Genomic DNA, 11831 nt, shown 5'->3' with positions numbered 1-11831 from the left:
CAGGGGCTTATCTCCATCGGTCACATGAGGCTGCATAAGAAGCAGGGCCTCCCGCAGAGGCTCACCTGCTGCCACCCTCGCATCCCGGGCCACAGGGCCCACGCTGGCATTTCCCTCCGATGTGCGCGTTGGGAAACCTCGTGCCGGGGGCGCGAAGCGGTCCAGCGAGCATGGCTTTGCGAGTAGGTGGCTGCTGTGGTGCTCGGCCCGCCCTCGCCTTGCCACCAATTTTGGGCAAAGCCGCGCGGCGGCGCGCTACGTGACGGCCGTGAGTCAGCTCGCAGGAATGCGGAGGACGCTTTGTTCCCGGCTTGCCAGCGGACGAACGTGCTGGGGCCCGGGCGCGGTGGGCCTGACATCACCGCGCGGCTGCACCGCAGCCACGTGCACCCGGATCAGGGCCACCGCCTGGAGCTGGAGCCTCTGAGGGCCCCTCAGGCCCAGCCCCCCACCCCCACCCCCGGGAAGCCTTGTGGTACCTAGTCCCTAAATGGTGCAGACAACGCAAGTCCTTGTATGAATCACCTAGAAGCCGCTTCCCCTTGACCTCCATCCCTGCCTCATGGGACAGTCAGATGGACTGAATGAACCCTCCAGTGGCTCACAGAGGTGATCTGGGACCTGTGGAACACACAATGGAGGCGGGTGTAGGAGGAGGTAGCAGGGATGCGGCCTTCCCTAGCCCTGCCTCCAGCCTGGCTGGTGTTTTCCTTCCCTGGGCCTGGGCTTGGGCTTTGTCTTGCAGGCAAAAGGTGTGACCTGGCTATTTTGCCCTGCCTCAGTTCCTGTATTAGGCAAGGGGCCTTGAGAAGTTTGCAAACCACTGATGGCCACGCAGAAGGTCTTTGGTGTACTAGGTCATGACTGGGTCTTTCTAAACGCAGTGTCATCTGATGACAGATCAACTCTGAGTGGCAGACACTGCCGTCTGTGGATATCGAGGAGCCTCAGAGATGGGAAGCCTAGGCCACACACATTCTGGTTAGCAACCCAGGGCAGTCTGGGCTCCTTTAAGTTGGATATGGATCCTTCTTTGGGCTGGAATGACCCAAGGAACCCGCCAAGCTGATGCATACAGCTCATGTTTTCATCTCTGGCACCTGGAATGGGAGCTCTGAGGCTCCAGTGGAGGGGGCAAGGTATTCGGAGATGGAGCAGTGATGCCTGGGCCAGGGTCCCTGCAGCCCTGAGCACATCATCACTTGCCTTTATATTTTACATAGAGGGTTTTTTGCCTTACCCATCCCTGCATCCTTGAGGGCAGAAACCAGGTGGTCTAGTGGGTGGGTTGCAAGTGTTGCAGGAGACAGGCTGCGTGGCAGTGGGCTGCAGGGAAAGCTTTCTGGATGGAATGTTTCTCCGATATGTTCCTGCTTCTCTCACCCCCGTCCATGCTTCCTGACACCACGACAAAACGTCCCTAAAGCTGGCTGGAGCCCCAGGGCCTCAGCTGGCCTGGGGGCTTTTGCAAGAGGTCATCTTTGTAGGTGCTACATCAGGAACTCTGTAGTTGAGTGGGTCTTCATGGGGCCCTCACCACCTAGGAACCCCAAAGCTCTACTTGGGGCTGTTCCAACATCCTGGAGTGAATTCTGAAACTCTTTGGTTTCTGTTTCTGTCAGACTAAGTTCTGTAGGAGGAAACAGAGGTAACCTTGTTCACCTTAGGGCCTAGCCTATTTCGGGGTATGTGGGGTGTGTGTGTGTGTGTGTGTGTGTGTGTGTGTATTCAATATCTCATTAGTCTAGGCTGGTCTCAGATTTACAAACCCAGGTTGTTCAGGTTTTTTTTTTTTTTTTTTTTTTAATGCATCAAGTTAATTAATTTATAGACATGGTTACATGTACCTCAAGCTGGTCTCGACCTTGCTGTATAGCCAAAGATAACTTAGAACTTCTGAACCTCCTGTTTCCACTTCCTACATGCTGGGATTATAGGCATGTGCCACCCACCACTCCTGATTAGTTCGGTGTTAGGAATTGAACCCAGGGCTTTGTGCACAGCAGGCAAGCACTCTACCAATTGAGTTACATCCCTAGCCTTGCTCATTATCTCCTCTCCCTCCTCACATCCTTCCTCCACCATGATCTTACACATAGATAAATCCTGGGAAGGGTGGTGCCATAGAAGTTGGAGGCCCCTGTTCTCCTTGTAGCCTGAGGTCCCTGCATTTAGGACAGCATCTTCCTCCTGTCAACCAGACTGAGGCCTCACTGGCAAACCTCTCAGGGTGTGTGTGAGCTGTGTACAGAGGCAGAGCTCGCTGGTACAATGGCTTAATGCGGGGTACCCAAGGTAAGCCTGTTCTGGGGTCTCTGCAGCTTTACGGACCCATGCATCTCTGCCCCTCAAATTATATGTCCATTTATGGGGAGTACGGTGCTCCCTTTTGTGAGCACTGTGGGAATTTGCAGGCACAAAAGACTTAGTACCAAGTAGCTGTTGGCTCAGTCCTAGCCTCTGACCTTAGCCTACACCAGACTTGCAGTGACCCCCATACCACCGTCACCCTTGACATGCAATGTTGTGTTAATAGCAATTCTCCTGCAAACCCCTGTGCTCACAGCTCACTTGGTTTCCTGGTAATGACATCTGCTCAGACCCAGCCACTGCAACCCAGAGATGGAGCTAGGGCACACCCAGTCGAAGAGAATCTGTAATCTGCTTCAAGCAGGGGCTGATGATCTCTGAGCCCCCATGAACTTCAAGACCTAAGGACACGGGGTGACAGGCAAGACTAGAGCAAGTGTCTGCACGTGCCCCACCTCCTGCACAATTCCTAGCACTGGAGAGCCCCGCCTTACCCTGGCACTCCTGCCTGGATTCTTGCCCATGTGGTTTCCCCTCGGCCTCTCACTCACGTCCGCTGGCAGAGCATCTCCAGATGTCTGCATTCCTCTGACATGAAGAAGGCCACTTTGGGGCTGGGCCTGGCTAGGACACCCGTGAGTGCTGGCTAAGATGTGTGGGGACACACCTGCAGGCACCTGTGTCTCTGTGCCCATGTATGGCTGTGCTCCTGTATGTCCATGTGTGTGCACTGGTGCAAAAGCACACAATGGACATGGACACTGTGTGGATATTCATGAGTTCACTTGGAGGTAGCTGGGGGTGGGGTGGGGCGCGGTCTACTGTGCAGTATCCCACCGGCCTGTGGACAGGGATCTTTGCTTGTGCACTAGGGTGCACGCATGCCTCCTGCACCAAAGGGCCCTTGCATGTGTGAGATTGTGTGCCCAGCAATGGTCTCTCTGAGGCTCAGCTTATAGCCACAGGGGGAAGCAAGAGCAATGAGAGAAGCAGGTCAGGATAAGGTCACACATGGAATAATGATTTGCCTAGTTGGGTTAGACCCTGTCTACATGTCCCCTTCCTGGCTTTGATCCTCACATCAGTCCCAGAACATAGAAAAGTGGAGAAAGTTCCTTCTATTCAAGGCCCAGAAAAGTGGAGAAAGTTCCTTCTATTCAAGGCCCAGAGAGGGCAAGTTACATGCTCATGCTCACCTGGCCTGTAAGTGGTAGAGTTTGGGTTCAAATCTCTATCTGCCCGATTCTAGAGGCTGTCAGGATGGAGAGGAGGGACTGCAAGGGCCTAGACAATAGGACCTATGTAGTGTGCAGCCAGGGTCATGCAGTGAGCAGAGAAGGGGAGGGTCTCAGAGCCCCACCTGCCCTGACTAGGAAATAAAGCATGTAACAGTTTGCATGTGCTAGGCCTTGCAGTAAGGTGTACTTTGCATGTAGTAACATCTAACCTCTAATGGCCCATGTGATTATTAAGTTATTATTCTACTATGTAATATTTATTATATTATGTAATAATGTGTCGTTATTATTAATAGCCTCTTCTCACTTTAGATGTGAGGAAACTGAGGCACAGAGAGGTCAAAGAGATTTCCCAAAGTCCCACAGCTGAGAAGTGGTGCAGGTGGGACCTCACTCTCTGTGTCTTGGCTCTGTGGCCTGAGGGTACAGCCCCTATGCCCATTGCTGTGGCTGGCCCCCTCTCATTCAGGGTACCCCGGCCTCATCCCTAATGGTTGAGTGGCCTCCCATCGCATCCTACATGCAGGCCGAGGAACGCCGAAGGACAGTTGCACCGGTCACCTACTCCACAGAAGGGGAAACAGTCTATGCTGGAATGGAACCTGAGCCTGTGACTTAACCCCACACAGGGCTTTGCTGCTCCCAGCTAGACTCAACTCTCTCCAGACTATAATTTCTGCTCCATACCAAAGAGAGCAGGTAGGAAGGGCTGTCCCCAAGTTGCCAGGTAGGGAGTCCTAGAAGGAGGTGGGGCAGGCCTGGCAGTTGGCACAGAGTAGGCAGGCAGCTGAGGGTGAGGCTGGGACTGGGCCGAAGTCAAGGCTCAGGAGCCGGTTTTCCCAGGCTATGTCTGAGTAATCCTGTGTCTATATTTATCTCCTCTTTTCTTGGGTGAGCAAACAGAGCCCGATGCCAGGCAGGCCTGCCACCCCCACCCGTGCCAGCATGTTTTTCTCACCTGTCAGTGGCCCTTCACAGTACCATAGTTTTGGCCCTGAGCATAGCTTGGCCATGTAGGACTTATAAGGATGCTTGTGTGCCTTCTGTGATAAATCTCATTGTCTGCCATGGTCAGAGATGCTCTAAAATGGATGGTTGTGGTTGTGGCCATGCCAATGCCTAGGTAATGTTGGTACAGGGGTCCTACCACACTCGGGAACTAGGTCACAGCTTTCAATCCTTCCTTCACACTGGTCTACATGGGGCCAGACTGCTTCCCTTTAGGGCCTGAGTTCAGAGGAGGTTTGCGGGTACAGAGGTCTAGGGTACATGCTACAAGGTTGAATGCTTTTGGAATTGGGTAAAGAAAGAGCCACTCTGCTTTGTGACTTACTTTCCCTGAATTTCAATATTGTGCTTTCCAGCTTCCACAAATAATCTGCTGTGTGTGTGTGTGTGCACGCACATGTGTGTGTGTGCAGTTTATGAATGATTTATGTATATATGTCTCTGTATATGTGCACATACGCGTATGCACATGTATGCATGATTTATGTGTGTATATGTCTCTGTATGTTTGCACATGTGTATGCAAATGTGCACACACATGCACATGGAGGCCAGAGGCTGGCATCACATGTCTTCCTCTATCACTGTTTATCTTATTTTTGAGATAAGGTCTTAGAGTCCGACATCCAGTTAGAGAACGGCATGCTAGAGAGCCCCAGGGATCCTTCTGTCTTCCCAGTACTGGAATTGCAAGCATACTCTGCCATGCCTGGCTCCTTACATGGACACTGAGGATCCAAACTCAGGTGCCCATGCTTATGTGGCGGGAGCTTTACTGGCTGAGCATCTCAAGCCCTCTTCCCACACAGCATGTAGGCACCAACTTAGAGGCATTGGGAATGGATTGGTGGGAGGGGATCTGCTGAGAAGGGACTGTCAGTGTTACCTGCTTACACCTTGCCAGCCTCGGGTTCCCAGCAGTGACAATGGATGCACACAGGTCCCCAAGGATGCACGTCTCACAACATGTAGGCATTTACGGGCATCCCTGATTCTTAGAGGAACATGTAGTCTTAGGGTGAGTGAGATGCTGGGAACACACTACAAGGTATGAAGTCACAGACTTTGCAAAAGCAGAGGCAACAAGGTCAAAGGGGTAATAGCAGACACTCACCAGAGATGATGCAGTCCGAACCAGGTCTTGGCCCGAATCACCCTGACCTCATTAGGGATTGAGGGGTGTCCCCGTGACCAATTACGCTTCTTCCCTGACTCTGGTCTCTGCTCTGATGGAGCCACATCCCTGACCCCGGAGAGACCTAGGCCGGGCGCACGTGCACCGAAGGTCTGCCTGCTCCAGACTGGATTAGGTAGAATCGGAGGACGTGCCGGCCTGGCAGACTCAGGGGTGGGGTGGGTGCTGGCACACCGGAGCTGCCCTGTGCCTGATCAGGACTGGGAGGCAACCAGGCCTTGTATGGCTCTGCCAGAGTAGTTCAGCGGCGGCACCCATTGGCTGAGCTGGCACTCCCAGCCAGGGCTGCCCGGGCCCCAAACCACGGGTAACCAGAGCTGCCGGGAGCCGGTGGATTAGCATGCCCGCCTGCCTGCCCGCCTGCCTGCCACCAGGGCTGCTCTTTTCCTTTCCTAAAAAGGCAGAGCTGGGCAGAAGAGCTGGGTAGTAGCACTTGGGACTGGGGTTAGCTGGGGTGGTACATGCAGATCTGTGGAGAATATGGGAATCCTAGTCCTGGCCTCAGGCCAAGCTCTTCCCGGCTCTGGACCTCCATTTTGTCATCAGGGAGAGGACAGTTGGCACTCGTATCTTCCTAAAGTGGATGAGGTCAGGATATTTGAGTTAGGGTACCCCAGGCCCAATAGAGATCCCAGGGTTACAGAGGCCCAGACTCTCTATGGGCAGCCTATCATGCAAAAGATAATGTCCCTCTCCCAGGGATTCAGGCCATCACCCATGCTGAGTTCTGCATAATGAAGGCCCAGGCCACAGCATCCTCAGGCTCTGGCCCCTGTGGACTACTGTCCTCTTGAGGTTATCCTGCCTGCAATGGCCTGTCCTGCAAAGACTTTAGGCCTGATCCCAGAATGGCTATAGTCTTAGGAATGACAGTAAGATCTCCCAGTCCTGTGGACTTCATCCACATCTGGACAGAGACTCAGCGGAGCTTGGGCAAGATGTCAGCCATTGCTCTCTGGGGATGCTGGAACAGATGTGACAGGATTATAGCCCTTCCACTTGTGAGAATGTGATCTTGAGTGCTGTCTTCACCTGTGATAAATATGCCACCTGCCCTATTCACTTCTTAAAGGGGTCCAGCTCTTGACCTGTACAAAGACCCAGGAGCCAGCGGCATGGCAGTGTCTGTCTGGCTTGGCCCTGAGCCAGTGGCAGGCAGGAGATAGCAGCAACTGATGTGAAATGCACAGAGCATCCTGGAGAGAGCTGCAGCTGGACTCCAAACAGAGGCAGCTGTGCAGCCTGATACCCAACACTACTCCACAGCCAGGGAGGGACTGGAGGATAAGGGGAGGAACTTGGGTTCCTTGAAAGGCTGCACCAGAGCCAGCCATAGCAAGGGGCTCTCACTGTAGCCCAGGCTGGCTTCTGACTTGAGATCTTGGAATTACGGGCATGTGTCACTCTACTTGGGTGACCATTAGTCTTAGTATCGCCACCTTCGGCTCCTGTCTAAGAATGGCACCTGAACTCACCATGCTGGGCAGTTGTCAGCACTACAGGTGGAATTCGCAAAGCTCTGGACACAGAGAGCCTGTTGCATCCTCTTCTGGGCAGGGCTCCTCTTCCCTGCTGCCTTGGCAACTGTCCCTCACTCTATTTGTCCCCCTTTTCTGTCCTTCCCTTGGGTATCCTCCTGGCTCCCTTAGCTGTTCCTCACCCTTGCACACTATGACTTCAGCGTGGGGTACCCTCTCTGAGTTCTCTGCTCCCCATGCTTTCTCCGGGGTCACTCCCACCCCAGCTTCCCTCTGAGGGTAACACCACGGTCACTGTCCCCTCCCCATCCCATCGTGGACCTCTGCTCCTTTGGTTCTGGGAAATCCTAACCTCGTATGACCCAGAGGCTGCTTCCCAGCACCTCTGCTGTCCTCCCTGAGACCTGGCTGTGTCTGGTTCTTTCCTGTAGTGAGACTAGTAGGGATGTGTTTGAGTTACTTCTGTGTCCCTGTGATGGAATATCTGCCATCAGTCAAGGGAGGAAAGGTTTGCTTTGGCTCCCGGTGTCGGTGGGCTCAGCCCACTGTGGCAGGAAAGGCGTAATTGGACAGTTTGCTTTATAGCATGGACCAGAAGGCAGCACAAAAGGGCATTCCAATCTCCACCCAGCTTCATCTTCCCCCGCCTTTATTCTGTCTGGGCCATGAATGGTGCTCATATGTGAAGTGGGCTCAGTGATCGTTCTTTGGAAACACCTGATAGACACACCCGACATGTACCACACCAGTCTCCCAGGTGATCCTAAATTCCTGCAAGTTGACAACAAAGACTGACTCTGACAGGATATTTTTTGCCAAGGCCAACGCTATCTTTTTCTCTGCTTCTGAGGATCATGGGAACACAGGAGTGGAGCAGCCGTCAGTCTGGATCTACCAAGTTGCTGGGGTGAGCAGAACTCCTCTGCTGATGTCCACTGAATGTACAGTGAGGGAAGGAAGAGGCGACTGCTGCCTTCAGCCACAGATGTCAGGCATGCTTGGCCCAGCAGCATCTTGGAGCCTGTCCTGACTGGTATACCCTGGCTCCCAGCCCTGCCTGCACTACCGCCACCCGCCACCCGGCGTTCATATCCCGGCCTCTGCCTCTTCAGCATCTGTGGTCCACAGGCTCCATTCACTGTGGTCTCACCCCCAGATAGAAGCTAAAGGCAGACCACAGCCCATCTTTTCTGCATTCTAACAACTATTGTGTGACCATGGCATGGCTTTTGTCTGCTTAGTTCTTTTTGTTTGTTGGCTTTTGCTTTTTCAGTTCAACACAAGCTGCTCATGTGGGCAGAGGGACTCTCAATTAAGAAAATGCCTACATTAGAATGCCCTGCAGGCAAGCCCGTGGGGTACTGATTTGGGAGGGCCTAGCCTACTGAGGTGGTGTGAGCCTTGGGCAGGAGGTATAAGGGAGCCAGCTGAGCCAGCTGTGGGGAAACAAGGCAATAGGCTGTACTCTTCCATGGTCTCAGCTTCAGGTCTTGCCTTAGGGTTCCTGCCCTGACTTCTGTTCGTGGTGGACTACAAGTTATAAGATGAAATAAACCCTTTCCTCTCCAGGTTGCCTCTGGCCATGGTACTGTTTGTCGCAGCACTAGAGAACTAACTGATACATCCTTCCCCCCACCACCACCAGGCTGACACCGTCCTCACCTGATGGCCCACAGCTTCTCCTCCTCTCTTTCCCACTCACTGGGACTCTGCTGTGGGTTGGCAGAAGCCGTGCTTGGGAGACCACATTCTGGCTGCCGACTGCCATTACAGGAATCAACAGTGGAGCAGACAGTGACCACAGCCTCCGGTCTTGTAAGACACCTTCCTTCTTTCCTGGGGGCTTTCTCTCACTGCCCTCAATGCTCCCTCAGGTCTTCTCGGGTCTCCTTTGGCTTTGTCAGTAGCTTCTCAGGCGATTCTGCTCAGTTGCCTGAGAAAACCCCTCACAGGACACTCTCTGTGGCTGTCACTAAGACACGCTGACGTCTCCCTCTTTTTTCTGGACTCCCAAGCCTTCTTCCCCCACCCAGGCCTCTCTTTCTCCACCAGCCACAATGTTCAGCATTTGCTCCCCATAATGAATAGACCATCCCCGAAGCTTTCCTGCTACTGCCCAGCTGCCTGCACCCAGGTCTAGGACAAAGCATCCTTTTCCATCTTCGCCTCCAAGGTTCTTCAGTACCCCATCCACCCCTCACCCTTGGCCAGCCAGCTCTCATTATGTCTGCAAAGGGCCCACCACATGGCAGGGGTGGTGCTGGTACATCTTTTCTGTAAGTTGACATTAATCCTCTTTGCCTAAATAAACCCACCCTTTTAGGCCCTTAGAGCTGAACTTCCGGTTAGCGCATGTCCCAAGGGCCCTCCACTCGGCTCACTGGCTTGTCCCAAGGGACGTCACTTGATTCACTGGCCTATCTCAAGGGCCCTCCACTCGGCTCACTGGCCTGTCCCAAGGGCCATCCACTCGGTCACTGGCCTGCTTTCCTTTCCTTGCTGTTACTGGTCTTTTTCTAAGAAGAGCTTTCATGATACTCTAATGGCTTGTAGCCTAGAGCCTTTGCTCTCTGACACTGCTGAAGGTGAGCCTGTGGCAAAGTGACCGCCCACAGCCAGCTCAGACAGAAGCTCTCTGCAGGTGGGCCCTCTCTCTTGCTCATCACCACACCCAATGGCAGCCTTCGATGACACTGCATTGACTATAGAAATTGGGAAACCACATTTTGCCATCCTGGCTGCCCCAGTATCTGTGAATAAACTACTGTGTTCAGGGTATCCATAGCCTCCCTGCCTGCACCATCGTCTTACATCTTCCTAATGACCCTCAGAGTTGGAACATCACCTCTTATTTTACAGATGAGCAAACAGGTACAGAGAGGTTAGATGACCTTCCCATACTCACACAGGCAATCAGTGGCTGTGGCAGGATCTGGATTCAGGCTCCCTCCTATAGCTGGTTCAATAGTGGCTCTCAATGGTAGTCATATGTCATAATTCCTGAATTCCTGAATTTCCTTGTTTAGGAAAAGGGTCTTAGCTGCTGTAATTAAGGGTCTTGGTGGGCACGTTGAGAAGGGACCATAGAAGTGTGGAGGAGTCAAGAGATTGGATGTGTCTAAAAGCCAGGAACACCATGACTTGTCTGTTCCTTCCAGAAGCTGAGGACATCTCCTTGGAGTAGAAGGACCAACTCAGCAATATCCAGACCACAGATATCTCCCAGATACTAACCAGACCCCATTCTGCTCAGCTTCAAAGACCGATGAGATCGGCCATGTTCAAGGCGGCATGGCCATAGATGAAGACTTCAGACTCCCAAGTCCCAGAACTGTTGGCGAGTCCTGTTGTCTTAAAGCCAGGTAAAATGTTGCTGTAGCAAACCTAGGGATGAAGTCAGGCTTCTCTCCCACGGTGACGATCTGAGGCTTTTACTGACAGGCCAGGATGTGAGGGGAAGGGAGTCCCAGGCTACGTGACTGTGACCTGTGACCGTCAACTGTGACTGTCATTTCCTTTTTATGCGCTGATGGCTGTGCAATGAATTGAATGCTTCTGACATCTAGTGTTCTCCTAATCCTAATATTCTCTTATCCTCAAGAAAAGCCAGGGTAAAGGCTGGCTCAGTGGTTAAAAGCATTGGCTGCTCTTCCAGAGGACCTGGGTTCAATTCCCAGCACCCACATTGGACAGCTCACAAACACCCTTAACCCCAGCTTCGGGGGATCTGATATCCTCTTCGGACTTCTGTGGGCACCCCCTACCTTGAACATACAGTCACATACATAAAACTAAATTTAAAATTGAGGAAGAAAAGCCATGAGCCAGGCCAACAGGGCTCTGTTGGGAATTTTCAAATTTATTCCAACGTGCTATATTTTTTTTAAAAAATATCTTCAGGCTGAACACCCAGCCCAAGCTGTAATAAAGGCAATTATTATACTTGTAAAAACGTCTCATTCACAGTACAGATGGGATTTACAACAAGGGTCACACATACCAATACTGAGCAATTCTTTCCTTTTGTATAACAGACTCTGTGCTTTAGACCTGTGTGGATTTTTTTCTTTTTTCTTTTGTTTTTCTTTGAGTTTTTTTTTTATTATTTGTTTTTCTTTTGCACTGATGAATACCATACCAACAACTGCAAGATACAAGTGTAGAAACTGGAGTTTAAATAAAACCACAGGCAAAACTACCCCCTTTCCAGTGCGGTTGCTGTACATATCTACAGTACGAGTTTTGGAATGTATTGCCATTTAAGAACGTGGAAACTCTCTACAGACGATTTCACGTACAGAATGTGTACACCTTTAAAAAAAAAACAACAACAACAGAGGCAGAGATTTATCTTACAGAATGTAAGTATCTTACATTTGCCTGCACGGTTCCCTTTCCTCTTGATCACCACATTGAAGAAAGTGACCAGTAGTGCCCAAGCGGTTTTCAGATGCCAAGCAGACAGGAACCACAACACGGAAGCGAATTTGGCGGCACTGACTTTGGGAACTTTCTAGAAGACATTGCAGAGCAGATCTGTCTCCCGGGATGTCACCTGGAAGAGCGAGCTGGAACAAAGACTAGGAGGAGATTTCAGCTCAG

The sequence above is a fragment of the Mus pahari genome, chromosome 6, assembly GCF_900095145.1.
Source record: "Mus pahari chromosome 6, PAHARI_EIJ_v1.1, whole genome shotgun sequence".
Lineage (NCBI taxonomy): Eukaryota > Metazoa > Chordata > Mammalia > Rodentia > Muridae > Mus > Mus pahari.
This window is presented reverse-complemented; position numbering follows the sequence as displayed.